This window comes from Mustelus asterias, chromosome 17 (assembly GCF_964213995.1).
Source record: "Mustelus asterias chromosome 17, sMusAst1.hap1.1, whole genome shotgun sequence".
In the NCBI taxonomy this organism is placed as follows: Eukaryota; Metazoa; Chordata; class Chondrichthyes; order Carcharhiniformes; family Triakidae; genus Mustelus; species Mustelus asterias.
This window is the reverse complement of record NC_135817.1, coordinates 80677614-80691104: the sequence shown is the minus strand read 5'-3', so window position 1 is coordinate 80691104 and position 13491 is coordinate 80677614. Positions and strand designations below refer to the sequence as shown.

The following is a 13491-nucleotide window of genomic DNA, read 5'->3' as shown; positions in this document are numbered from 1 at the left end:
AAGCCAGTTAATGGTATTAGCGGGTTTGCATAATTATCGGGCTGCCACCCGCTCGGGGTGCGAGCTCGAATGGGGTGAGTGAGACGGGCCGGGAGCATTGCGATGGGCTTTTTGCCTGACGCCCTATTCTCCGAGCCAATGCGATTCTCGCTAGCAGCAAGCGGGCACAGAGAATCCCCCCCTAGGTCTGGTGCTGGCAATGAGGCAGCTTACTTAATCCAGCATCGACAAGGCTTCACTTCATCTCTGCGTAAAAACCAGCACACTGGATGTTAAACTTTTGCGTGTTTAATTGCAATAAAAAACAGGCTTTTGGTATCAGACACAAAAAGTACTGGAAAAGATTTCAGTGTAACAGAGAAATTCAAAAATGTTTCAGTCTAAGCAGAGACGAAGCTTTACAGCACTAGATGTTTGGGTGATGAGTCTGAGTACATGATAGATAGAAATTGAAGCATTTGTTTTAAAGATGAAGATATTGATCAATTGTATATAAGTGTTCTGCTTCATTACGTTGCTATTTCATTCCTGTTTACAGAGGTCACTGGGGTTTACTATCCTTACATCCTGCTTCAATTTTTCCACAATACTCCTTTCATCAATGTGTTCCTAATATTATTCATTGGAATCATTTGAAGCTGTAAAACCTTGAATCTTTAATGATGACTCGCGCTGTCAGTTTAGCTTAAAAGTAATAACTCAAATTCAAAGCTGTTTTCATGCAAACACCGGATTCATACAAAGGTCGATCTTCTTCAATATTATCTTCTTCCATTTTCTTCTCCCGCTTGAAATGGATACATCCGGCATGAGATCCGGCAACCGACTCCTCCTGAATTAAAAGAAACTGAAAACCTCGGCTTCATCTGGCAGCCTCTGCGGAGAGAGAAACAGAGTTAAACATTTCGCGTCCACATAACACTTCTCCTCCCCACTGCACCAGAGAAATGCAGTCTGGAGATTACAGCTGAAAATTGTGTGTGAGGACAGGATTAGAGTCAGCTAGGGTGCACCCTGCAGTGAAGGGGTTGCTAATAGTTACTGTCAACTAGGCAATCTGGCACTTCAGTGAGTTAACATAAAAGCACAAGAACTAGGAGCAGGAGTAGGCCATCTGGCCCCTCGAGCCTGCTCCACCATTCAATAAGATCATGGCTGATCTTTTTGTGGACTCAGCTCCACTTACCTGCCCGCTCACCATAACCCTTAATTGCTTTACTGTTCAAAAACTTCTTGATCCTTGCCTTAAAAACATTCAACGAGGTAGCCTCAACTGCTTCATTAGGCATGGAATTCCACAGATTCACAACCCTTTGTGTGAAGAAGTTCCTCCTCAACTCTGTCCTAAATCTGTTCCCCCCTATTTTGAGGCCATGTCCCCTAGTTCTGGTTTCGCCCGCCAGTGGATTATGTTTCTATAAGATTCCCTGCTCATTCTTCTAAATTCCAATGAGTATAGCCCCAGTCTACTCAGTCTCTCCTCATAAAGCCAACACTCTCAACTCTGTTACTTAGTAACAGAAGTTATAGTAACTCAGTTACTATAGGGCAGTGGTTCCCAACCTTGTATATATCATGGCATATCTCCATATTTTTTTAAAAATTGAATCACACTTCCTATTTCCTCTGTCTTCTTCCCTTGCTGGAAACTTTGTTTTTAACTTGTAACAGCGAACCACTTTAACAGCTAACCACTGTCCCACTGTGCTACCGTGGGGCAGCATGGTGGCACAGTGGTTAGCACTGCTACCTCACAATGCCAGGGACCCGGGTTCGATTCCCGGCTTGGGTTACAGTCTGTCTGGAGTTTGCACATTCTTCTCGTGTCTGTGCATGTTTCTTCCAGGTGCTCCGGTTTCCTCAGTCCAAAGATGTGCGGGTTAGGTCGATTGGCCACGCTAAATTGCAGGGGGATTAGTAAGGTAAATAAGTAGGGTTATGGGGCTGGGGCCTGGGTGGGACTGTGGTTGGTGTAGACTTGATAGGCCGAATGGCCTCCATCTGCACTGTAGGGATTCTATGATTCTCTAACTTCTCCCTGTCCTCTTGCCTGTTTTGGTTTAACCACTCCCTGCCTCTCTCACTTCTCCCAGGGCTTTTGTGCCATTATTTAGTTTTCCCTGTTTGTACAGGTACATGGGACCTTTGCCTTTGGCTCCAAGATCCATTGGCCTTGCACATGGGCCTGACCTACATAAAAAATCTAAACTGCACAGACGAAACTCTTTCCCAGCTGATGCTTGCGCGGGAGGCTCAAGATTTGTCAGGTCTTGGAGATGCCAGCGTGAATCTTTTTTCGTGGTACACTTTGGGGGGGGGGGGGTCTTCACAGCACACCATCATGCCACGGAGCACTGGATGGAAACCACTGCCATAGAGAGTGTTTTTCCCTTTTGCCAAATTTGGATACTCATTATTTATTAACTGGGAAGTTTTGGGACAATACAAAATGGAAAGGCATGGGACAATGTATATAAAAGATAGAAGAATTCAAACCTCTTCTAACCTCTGGGTAACTAATGTAAAAACCTAGACTGATCACCCCACGGAATTCACCCACACCCCAAATATCCCTCCCCCAATGGGTTTCCCCATCACCACAACCCGACCATTGGCTCCAAACCCCCCTCTTCCCTGACTCATCAACCCAGTGGTCTAACCCTACTGAATTCACTTCCCAGGCCCCTTTCCTGTGCCTGGCCCGCAGCCCCGACACTATCCGCAGACTGGAAGCCCCCCCCACCCCTGACCCGCAGATCTAAACCAACCATCCCCCTGACCCTGCGGACCTGACCTAACCTGTCCCCTCACCCCCGACCAACAGACCAGCCTCCTCCTGTCCCTGGCCCGCAGACCTGACCAGACCTGACCAAACCCGCCCCTCCCTCCCATTACCTCATTCCCCCACCCTCCCGGCCTCTGAGCACTCCCACCCTCCTGAAAAACCCCACGCTCGAAATCCAAACCTCCCCTCCCCCCCCCGCCCGACCTCCGACATCTCAACTCTCTGACCCTCCCAGCCACCTAAATTCCATTCACTTACCTTAGACACTTACATTCTTCCATTTCCACTGGCCCTGTTAAACCTACCTGCTCTATGGCAGCAACTGCAGTAAAAAGATAGAGGGCATGGCATCCTTAAATCCACTGATGCTGGACTGCGCTGGGGCCTGAGAGGAACCTTTAGATGCAGACCCCAATCAGCTCCAGTAATTGGATGTTTCAGCGCAGTTTTCAAAAGCAGCTAGTGCACTTTAGTGTCTTCTCACTGATGGGGGCGACCTCTTCCCAATGCTAGTCACAAATTATGGCCCATAGTTCCAAGTCAGGATAGTTTGAGGCTTGGAGTCAAATGTATAGTTCCTGTAATCATCTTCAGACCTTCATTACTCTATCCGACATACATTTATACACTTTGCAGAAAATAGGCTTCCTTTGCCTCAATCTTGAAATGTGTCTTTCATCAGTTGCGTCTACTTATCCCAGGGTTCTCAGGATTGACATGGGGCGGCACGGTGGCACAATGGTTAGCACTGCTGCCTCACAGCTCCAGGAACCTGGGTTCGATTCCCGGCTTGGGTCACTGTCTGGGTGGAGTTTGCACATTCTCCCCCGTGTCTGCGTGTGTTTCCTCCAGGTCCTCCGGTTTCCTCCCACAGCCCAAAGATGTGCAGGTTAGATTGATTGACCCTGCTAAATTGCCCATAGTGTCCCAGGATGTGTAGGATAGAAGGATTAGTGGGGCAAATGTGTGGGGTTGTGGAGATGGGGCCTAGGATAGAATTGTTGTCGGTGCAGACTCGATGGGCCGAATGGCCTCTTTCCTCACTGTAGGGTTTCTATGATTCTATGATTTCTATGATTGTTCTGTCCAATACAACAACAATTTTCATTTATACAGCACCTTCATTGCAATGGAATACTTTAAGATGGTTCCCAGGAATGTTATTAATTAAAATTTGACAGGGAGAAGATATTCAGTTGGGTGACCAAAAAGCTTGGCCAAAGTTCATCGTAATGTCCAAGGGAGGAGTGGAGAGATGGAAAGGTTTAGGGATGGAATTCCAGAACTTGGGACTCAGGCAGCTGAAGGCACAGCCGCCAATCGTGGGCAACGGACATCACAAATGAGGGAGATAGTTGAAGGAGGATGCAGAACTAGGAGGATTGCAGAAAGGGAGGAGGTGATGGAGAAGGGAGGGAGGGAGAATCAAGGGGAAATTTTACACGCGAGGATGAGAATTATAAAATTGAGATTTTGCAGAACTTGAGGCAACATTGGACATTGATCATATGGGTGACAGGTGAAAGGGACCTGGTGCGAGTTCGGAAAAGATAGCAGAGTTTTCGAAAAGCTCACATTTACACATGGGAGGCCAGCCAGGAGAACATTCAGACAGTCACATCTACAGGTAATAAAGGCATGGACTAAGCATTCAACAGCAGATAGCCAGGGTTAGGAAGGGAGACAGCATTGTCTGTGCGGAATTTGCACGGTCCCCCTGTGTCTGCGTGGGTTTCCTCTGGGTGCTCCGGTGTCCTCCCACAGTCTGAAAGACGTGCTGGTTAGGTTGCATTGGCCATGCTAAATTCTCCCTCAGTGTACCCGAACAGGCGCCGGTGTATGGTGACGAGAGGATTTTCATAGTAACTTCATTGCGGTGTTAATGTAAGCCCACCCGTGACACTAATAAAGAAACATGAAAACGTTAAACTTTAAAACTTAGCAAAAGAAAAATAGATGACTTTTAGATCCAAAATCCTTCCAATTTTCTGGCACTATGCTTTTGCAACTTCATGAGAATTTATTTATTTAATGATTTATTTCTCATCCCGAGGTGGCTGAAAAAAAAGTTTATTTATTAGTCACAAGTAAGCTTACATTAACACTGCAATGAAGTTACTGTGAAAATTCCCTAGTCGCCACACTGTGGCACCTGTGCGGATACACTGAGGGAGAATTTAGCAGGGCCAATCCACTTAACCTGCACGCCTTTGACCGTGGGAGGAAACCCAGTAAGAAGTTTAACAACACCAGGTTAAAGTCCAACAGGTTTATTTGGTAGCAAAAGCCACACCCACACAGACATGGGGAGAACGTGCAAACTCCACACAGACAGCGACCCAAGCTGGGAATTGAACCCAGGTCGCTGGTGCTGTGAGGCAGCAGTGCTAACCATTGTGCCACCGTGCCGTCAGATGGTGGTGACAATTGTGGACTTTCTTCTACAACTGCTGCAGGACATGGGTTTGAATGAAACAGTTTGAATGGCTCACTAGGCTAGATCTGAGGGCACATTTCAGTGTGGCACTGGAGTCATAAAATTCCCAGACTGTAAGGACAAGAGACTGTTTTCCCTTCGGAGACAGTAGTGATGTTAATTTGATCACAGGTCTGATGGTGCAGTATGAATCTTAGGCACTAATACTTTTCTTGATAATAGGAATGCAGCATTACTTGAATCTGCTTCCTAGCCACTAACCCTGTGTCCCAGCATCGTCTCTGGATACTCACTATGACCTTAAAACAAATGGCAAATTAGCGAATCAACAAATCGACATAAAGTAATAACCTCTTAAGAGGGCACTGTAACAGAAACCAAACTCCAAAGGAAACCTATTTAACTGAACCAAAGTATTGTTTTGGGGGCCAATGAGGCACTCCAGTCTCGGCAATGCCCACCGCTCATTGGAAGAGCTAAAACATACCAGTGTACTTCCTCTCCTAGGACACCTGGCCACAAAGTAATTGAGTAATAGAGGTCCTTCGGCCATCGAGTCTGCACTGGTCAAAGACAAACCATCCATTAATTCTCATTCCATTTTCCAGCACTTGGCCCATAGCCATATATGCCTTGGCATTGATATTTCTCAAATATTCTGAGGGTCTCTGCCTCCACCACCCTTCCAGGCAGTGAGTTCCAGACTCCCACCACCCTCTGGGTGCAAACATTTTTCCCCATGTCCCCTCTAAACCTCCTGCCCTTGCCTTAAATCATTCTCCTTGCTCATTGATCCCTCCACCAAAGGGAAAAGTTTCATCCTCTCTACTCTTTCTCTGCCCCTCATAATTTTATACTTCTCAATCATGTCCCCCTTCAGTCCTTCTGTTCCAAGGAAAACAGCCCCAGTGCATGACCTCACACTAATCCTTAGTGAATCCTATTTGCCATTGATCAGTCCATCTGACTAGCCGGTCCATATCCTGCTGTAATCCAAGACTATCCTCCTCTTTATTTATCACCCAACCAATTTTCATACCATCCACAAACCTCCCTTTAACAAAGCTATGCTGACTGATCTTGATTAATCTCTGCCTCTCCAAATGCAAATTAATTCTGTTTCTTCGAATTGCTTCTAATTGTTTCCCCATCACTGAGGTTAGACTCACTGGCCTGTAGTTTCCTGGTTTATCCCTTCCTCCCTTCTTGAATAATGGTACCACATTGGCTGTCCTCCAGTCCTCCGGCATCTCTCCTGTGGCCAGAGAGGAATTGAAAATTATTGCCAGCGCCCCTGCTATTTCCTCCCTTGCCTCACTCAACAGCCTGGGAGACATTTCATCCGGCCTTGAAGATTTACTTACTTTGAAGTGTGCCAAACCATTCAGAACCTCCTCAGCCTTCTCTTATAAATCTTTAAGCTTCTTACGTGGCTGCGAAGAGGAAGGATGCAGAATGTGATCAGTTGTGATGTTCCCTCCATCGCAAGTATGAGTAGGTTTGATATTTCCTGCCTCACCGACGCCTCTACTTCCTCAGAAGACTAAGGAAATTTGGCATGTCAGTTAAAACACACCAACTTTTACAGATGCACCATAGAAAGTGTTCTTTCTGGTTGTATCACAGCTTGATATGGCTCCTGTTCTGCCAAGACCGCAAAAAACTACAAAAAGTCGTGAATATAGCCCAATCCATCACACAAACCAGCCTCCCATCTATTGACTCTGTCTACATTTCCCGCTGCCTCAGAAAAGCAGCCAGCAAAATTAAGGACCTCACACACCCCGGACATTCTCCCTTCCACTTTCTTCCGTCGGGAAAAAACTACAAAAGTCTGAGGTCACGTAACAACTGACTCAAGAACAGCTTCTTCCCTGCTGCCATCAGACTTTTGAATGGACCTACCTTGCATTAAGTTGATCTTTCTCTACACTCTAGCTGTGACTGTAACACTACACTCTGCACTCTCTCCTTCCTTTCTCTATGAACGGTATGCTTTGTCTGTATAGCGCGCAAGAAACAATACTTTTCACTGCATACTAATACTTGTGACAATAATAAATCAAATCAAATCAAAATCAATTCTGTGTTGATAAATGAATCCTTGTGGTTCTTGGATGTACTGTTGCTGGGGCCTGACACTGGTGTGTACATACTTTTGAGGGGAAAATTACTCCAGAAATTCCTTTGATGGTTTTACAAATGGACAGCGAAACACTACTTTAAACCATAATATTGTCGCCACAGTAACAAATCTAAAGCAAAAGCAAGTTAATAAAATCACAACAGACTCCAGGAATATTGCTTCAGGGTGCTTGCTGTGTAACTTCTGATTTCCTGCTGCTGCTCCACATTATGTGCGTTGTCACAAGACTTGATATTTAAAGCACCCCCAGGTAGGCATGACATTAAGAAAAACACAGCCACCCTGGCGGTGTAGGTAGTACGGTGCGCACGAGTCCTGTTACCAAGGGAACATTGGGTAGCACCGCATCGTTCAGCCCAGCTTTACCCAGAGAAGATGAAGCAACAGCGATGGAGATTTGCTGAAGCTTCAGTGTCGCGGAGAGATAGTCCAGGCAGACAAAGAGAAGCAAAGGCTGTACTAATCAATTGTTAACAGTACATAACTCACTGAGGTGAAGTAGCAGCTCGAGAGAGTGTGGGAGGTGAGACGTGAAGTTTTGCAATCAAAACTCTGATATATTAGACGGATCCTGGCTGCAACGGTGATTAGCCAGGCATTATCCCTGCAATATCTGACATGGTTGGCTGATACTTGCAATAGCAGCGACACACTAAACATCCAATAACGATGCTCCTATAAGCTGGTGACAAACTGGCCCATAACCACTTTCAAATTGGTTCTCAAATCACTCCATTTATATATATATATACACTTCTATCCATTTATGCTCGCGCCAGGTGTCTAACATATTCCAGGCAGCACTTATCACACACGGACACACTTGTTCCCTTACACGCTTCCTCTACAGGTGCAATGGGCTTTTTCAATTCATTAATGCAGGCACAGGGTTGCAGATTTCCCAAATTCTGTGAGGACGCAGCGACTTGTGCAACTTTCCACATTGCAAAGTGCCCTTTGCTTTGCCCCCAGCCTCACTGCCTCAGGTCTGTGCAAGGCATCGGTGTGTTTCTTTGAAGCATTGAAGATCAGCGCTGTGTGATTTCTCGTGACGATTCTGTCTGCTTATTTCTCTATGGGTTCTTGCAACAATTACAGAGAGGCAGAATCCGTAGAAAAGAGGAGCAGGAGTAGGCCATTCAGCCCTTCGAGTAGATTCAAGGCTGATCCTCTATCTCAGCACTTTGACACTCTCTCCCCATACCCCTTAATGTGGAGGTGCCGGCATTGGACTGGGGTGGGCACAGTAAGAAGCCTCATAACATCAGGTTAAAGTCCAACAGGTTTATTTGGAATCACGAGCTTTCGGAGCGTTTTTGGAGTGAGTTACTCACCTGATGAAGGAGCAGCACTCTGAAAGCCCATGCTACCAAAAAAACCTGTTGGACTTTAACCCGTTGTTGTGAGACTTCTTACTATGCATATCCCTTAACACATTTAATATATGAAAATCTATTTATTTTTAAATACATTCAGTGACTTTGCCTCCACAGCCTTCTGTGGTAGAGAATTCCAGAGGTTCACCACCCTCTGAATGAAGAAATTTCTCTTCATCTCATATCTTGAGACTTTGACTCCTTGTTCTTGACCCACCCCCAGCCAGATGAAACAACATCCCTGCATCCAGTCTGACCATCCCTGTCAGAATTTTATACATTTCAATGAGATCCCTTCTCATTCTTCTAAATCCCAGTTAATACAGGCCCAGTCGACCCAATCTCTCCTCATACAACAATCCTGAAATCATTCTGGTGAATCTTTGCTGCACTCCTTCAATGGCAATGATAAGCTTTCTTAGATAAGAAGACCAAATCTTCACACGTTACTGCAAGTGTACAGGATATGTAACAGAAAAACAATTATTGCCCATCCCTATTTGTCCTTGACAAGGTGGTAGTGAGCTGCCTTCTTGAACTGCTGCAATCCCCGAGGTGCAGGCACACCCACTGTGCTGCTAGGGAAGGAATTCCGGAATTTGACCCAGCGACAGTGAAGGAACGACGATGCATTTCCAAGTCAGGGTGGTGAATGTCTTGGAGGGGAACTTCCAGGTGGTGGTGTTCCCGTGTGTCTGCTGCCCTTGTCCTTCTAGATGGTAGAGGTCATAGGTTTGGAAAGTGCTGCCTTAGGGGCCTTGGTGAGTTTTTACAAAACAGATCATGATTTAAGTGCCTGCAAATTGGTTGACCCTTCAAAACCAATGGGACATGTCTCCGGAGGAATCGTTTGAGTCTCGGGTATGGTCTTGCCTTGCCATGGGGAAGGGTGTCTCTGGCTCTGATGCAGCCCTTCCTCCCCCAGCCCAGACCAGTGAAGTGAAAACGAGCTCCATTGAGTTGGTGTGCCAGGGAGCGTGACAATCAGTAAGGATAGGCAACAACACCTCCTCCATGATCATCCTCAACACCGGTGCCCCACAAGGCTGTGTTCTCAGCCCCTTACTATACTCCATATACACCTATGACTGTGTGGCCAAATTCCCCTCCAATTCAATTTTCTAGTTTGCTGCTGACAGCACCGTAGTGGGTCGGATCTCAAACAATGACGAGACGAGTACAGGAATGAGATAGAGTATCTGGTGAACTGGTGCAACATCAATAATCTCTCCCTCAATGTCAACAAAACGAAAGAGATTGTCATCGACTTCAGGAAGCGCAGTGGAGAACATGCCCCTGTCTACATCAACAGGGATGAAGTAGAGATGGTCGAAAGCTTCATGTTTTTAGGTGCCCAGATCACTAACAACCTGTCCTGGTCCCCCACGCCGGCACTATAATGCAGAAAGCCCACCAACGCCACTACTTTCTCAGAAGACTAAAGAAATTTGGCATGTCAGCTATGACTCTCACCAACTTTTACAGATGCACCATAGAAAGCATTCTTTCAGGTTGTATCACAGCTTGGTATGGCTCCTGCTCTGCCCAAGGCCGCAAGAAACTACAAAAGGTCGTGAATGTAACCCAATCCACCACGCAAACCAGCCTCCCATCCATTGACTCTGTCTACACTTCCCGCTGCCTCGGCAAAGCAACCAGCATAATTAAGGACTCCACGCACTTTGGACATTCTCTCTTCCACCTTCTTCCGTTGGGAAAAAGATACACCAACCGACCTTCTGCATTCAGACGTTTGAATGGACTGACCTCGCATTAAGTTGATCTTTCTCTACACCCTAGCTCTGACTGTAACACTACATTCTGCACTCTCTCCTTTCCTTCTCTATGAACATGATGCAGAGATGCCGACGTTAGACTGAGGTGGGCACAGTAAGAAGTCTCACAACATCAGGTTAAAGTCCAACACCTGATGAAGGAGCAGCGCTCCGAAAGCTTGTGATTCCAAATAAACCTGTTGGACTTTAACCTGGTGTTGTGAGCCTTCTTACTGTTCTCTATAAACGGTATGCTTTTCCTGTCTAGCGCACGAGAAACAATATTTTTCACTGCATACTAATACATGTGACAATAATAAATCAAATCAAATCAAAACCAAATCAAAATAAATCAAATCAAATCAAATAAATAAATCTGTCAACAAGGCTGCAAAATCACCCAAGATTGGGTCTTTACCCAGTTTAATTGGTTGCGCACCTCTTGTGCAGCAGATAGTCAATCATATTCCCAAACTGCCAGCTGGAAAGTTTTGCAGTGGCAAAAATACATTGTCAAGTTGTCCCAACGCAGCTCCCCACTATTTTCCTGGATACATCCCACCTTCAACCATGAGTCCAGAAACATCCAGCCCGTGTCTGCACCAACAAATGTTTTATAATTTTAAGGATCTTCTTAAGGTCAATCCTCAGCCTTTCTTTTCTCGGTTAACAATCCCCAGCTTGTTCAATCTATCCTGATGGATATAACACACCTCAGTTATCACTCCTATGAATAAGTTATTCATCTGTCAAAGGGTAAGGCATTTAAAAAGAAATTTGGCACTTATTTCAATTTGCATCTTTCTTTTCTACAGCTGCTGCCCATGAGTTAGTTAGATCTCTGGATGCACTGACAGATCTTCATTGGGGGCGGCACAAAGGTTAGCATTGCTGCCTCACATCGCCAGGGACCTGTGTTCGATTCCCGGCTTGGGTCACTGTCTGTGTGGGGTTTGCACGTTCTCCCCATGTCTGCATGGGTTTCCTCTGGGTTCTCCGGTTTTCTTCCACACTCCAAAGCTGTGTGGGTTAGATGGATTGGCCATGTTAAATTGCCCCTTCGTGTTGGGGGATTAGCAGGGTAAATGTGTGGTGTTACAGGAATAGGGCCTGGGTGGGATTGTGGTCAGTTCAGGCTCGATGGGTCAAATGGCCTCCTTCTGCACTGTGGGGATTCTATGATTCATTGCTGGATGCGAGGAGCCCATCTTTAGATCGAATGAGATCCTGGACAGTGTGAGCGGTGGCAGGCTATTCCATTTCAGGGGCCATCGCTTTTGGGAAAGGAGGTGGTATTGTGGTATTTTCACTGGATTAGGAATCTCGACGCCCTGGGAATAAAATCACACATTGTTGGAAAAGCTCAACGGGTCTGGAGAGTGATGGGGGGACCAGAGAATCCCAACAATAAAATCATTTGAGGGGGAGGTGACGTAAAGCTCTTTCAAAGAGGCAGGATTTAAGGAGCATCTGGATGGAGAAGAGAGAGGAGGAGAGGTCGAGAGGTTTATGGAGGGGTGGGGGGAAGGGGGGAAGGGGGGAAATCCAAGGCATGATCTGCCTTTTTCACAGCAATGTTGGCTGAGGGCTAAATAATTCGCTGGGCTACTGAAGAGCTCTCTCTCTCTCCCTTGCCCATCTTCAAAGTAGTTCCTTGAGATATTTTACGTAATTCTATTTATTTATTTAGTTATTAGTGTCAGCAGTAGGCTTACGTTAACACTGCAATGAAGTTACTGTGAAAATCCCCTAGTTGCCACACTCCGGCGCCTGTTTGGGTCCACTGAGAGAGAATTTAGCATGGCCAGGCTTGCGTAGGTGAGGCTACTCGTGATGCTAAAAGCAGGATAAAAGCAAATTATTGTGGATGCTGGAATCTGAAACCAAAAGAGAAAACACTGGAAAACCTCAGCAGGTCTGGCAGCATCTGTAAGGAGAGAAAAGAGCTGACGTTTCGAGTCTAGATGACCTTTTGATGAAGGGTTTTTGACAAAGGGTCATCTGGACTCAAAACATCAGCTCTTTTCTCTCCTTACAGATGCTGCCAGACCTGCTGAGATTTTCCAGCATTTTGTCTTCTGATAAAAGCAGGGTTGCTCGTGAAGCCAGGATTAGAGCAGTGCAGATTACCTTGGAGGGTTGGAGAAGATTACACAGATGGGAAGTTGGTGGACAGATTTGAACAGGAGGATGAGAAAATTACAGTTGACGGATTGCAGGAGCTGGTGTAGACCAATCGGCACAGAAATGAACTCGGTATGAGTTTGGATGATGGCAGCAGAGTTTTATGTGGAAGCTCCAGTTTATCGAGTTTACACAATGGGACATTGGCCAGAGTCACATCTAGAAGTAAGGGAGACAGAAGGATGAAAATTTCAGCAACATCTGATCTGCGTCTGGGGCAGAGATGAACGATAGTGCAGAGGCACAGGGAGGCGTACTTGGTGATGAAGAGGTTACGGAGACGCGGGTCAGCTTAGCTGAGGGTCAGATTAGATGCCAAGGTTGCGACGGAACCGCTTCAGCCTGTGGCAGTGAGGCGGGAGAGGGATGGCGCGGGCGCTCAGGATTTGCGGCAGGGACTGAAGGTGAAGGCTTTGCTCTTTGCAATATTCAATTGGCGAATATGCAGCGTGACAGATGACAGCCAGTGGGAGGGTGAGGGGTGCTGAATGACATGGCTGACTGCGCGAGGTGGAATTGTCAACACAACGCAGGGTGCTGTTGGAAAAATGACTCCATTGCTTCCACTCGCAACATATTGAAGTGGCAAAATACTCGGAATACAATTAGCATGACTAACGATAACTGCTCTTGTCACAAAGCTTTTCCATTAACACAAACTTGCATTTTTCAGTTCTGTCTCATTAGAATCTACTTATCACTGCTCTAATTGTGCCCCATACTGTTTATTACCCAGCTCAGTACCACTGACATGATGCCCACCTAGCGTGCCGCTGTCCTGCGCAGCA

At 46.1% G+C, this 13491-nt stretch overlaps 1 pseudogene; it reads right to left on the bottom strand.

The window, feature by feature from the left end:
• Window positions 1-685: 685 nt before the first annotated feature.
• Window positions 686-13491, bottom strand: part of LOC144506093 (dynamin-like GTPase OPA1, mitochondrial) — a 33182-nt pseudogene continuing 20376 nt past the window's right edge.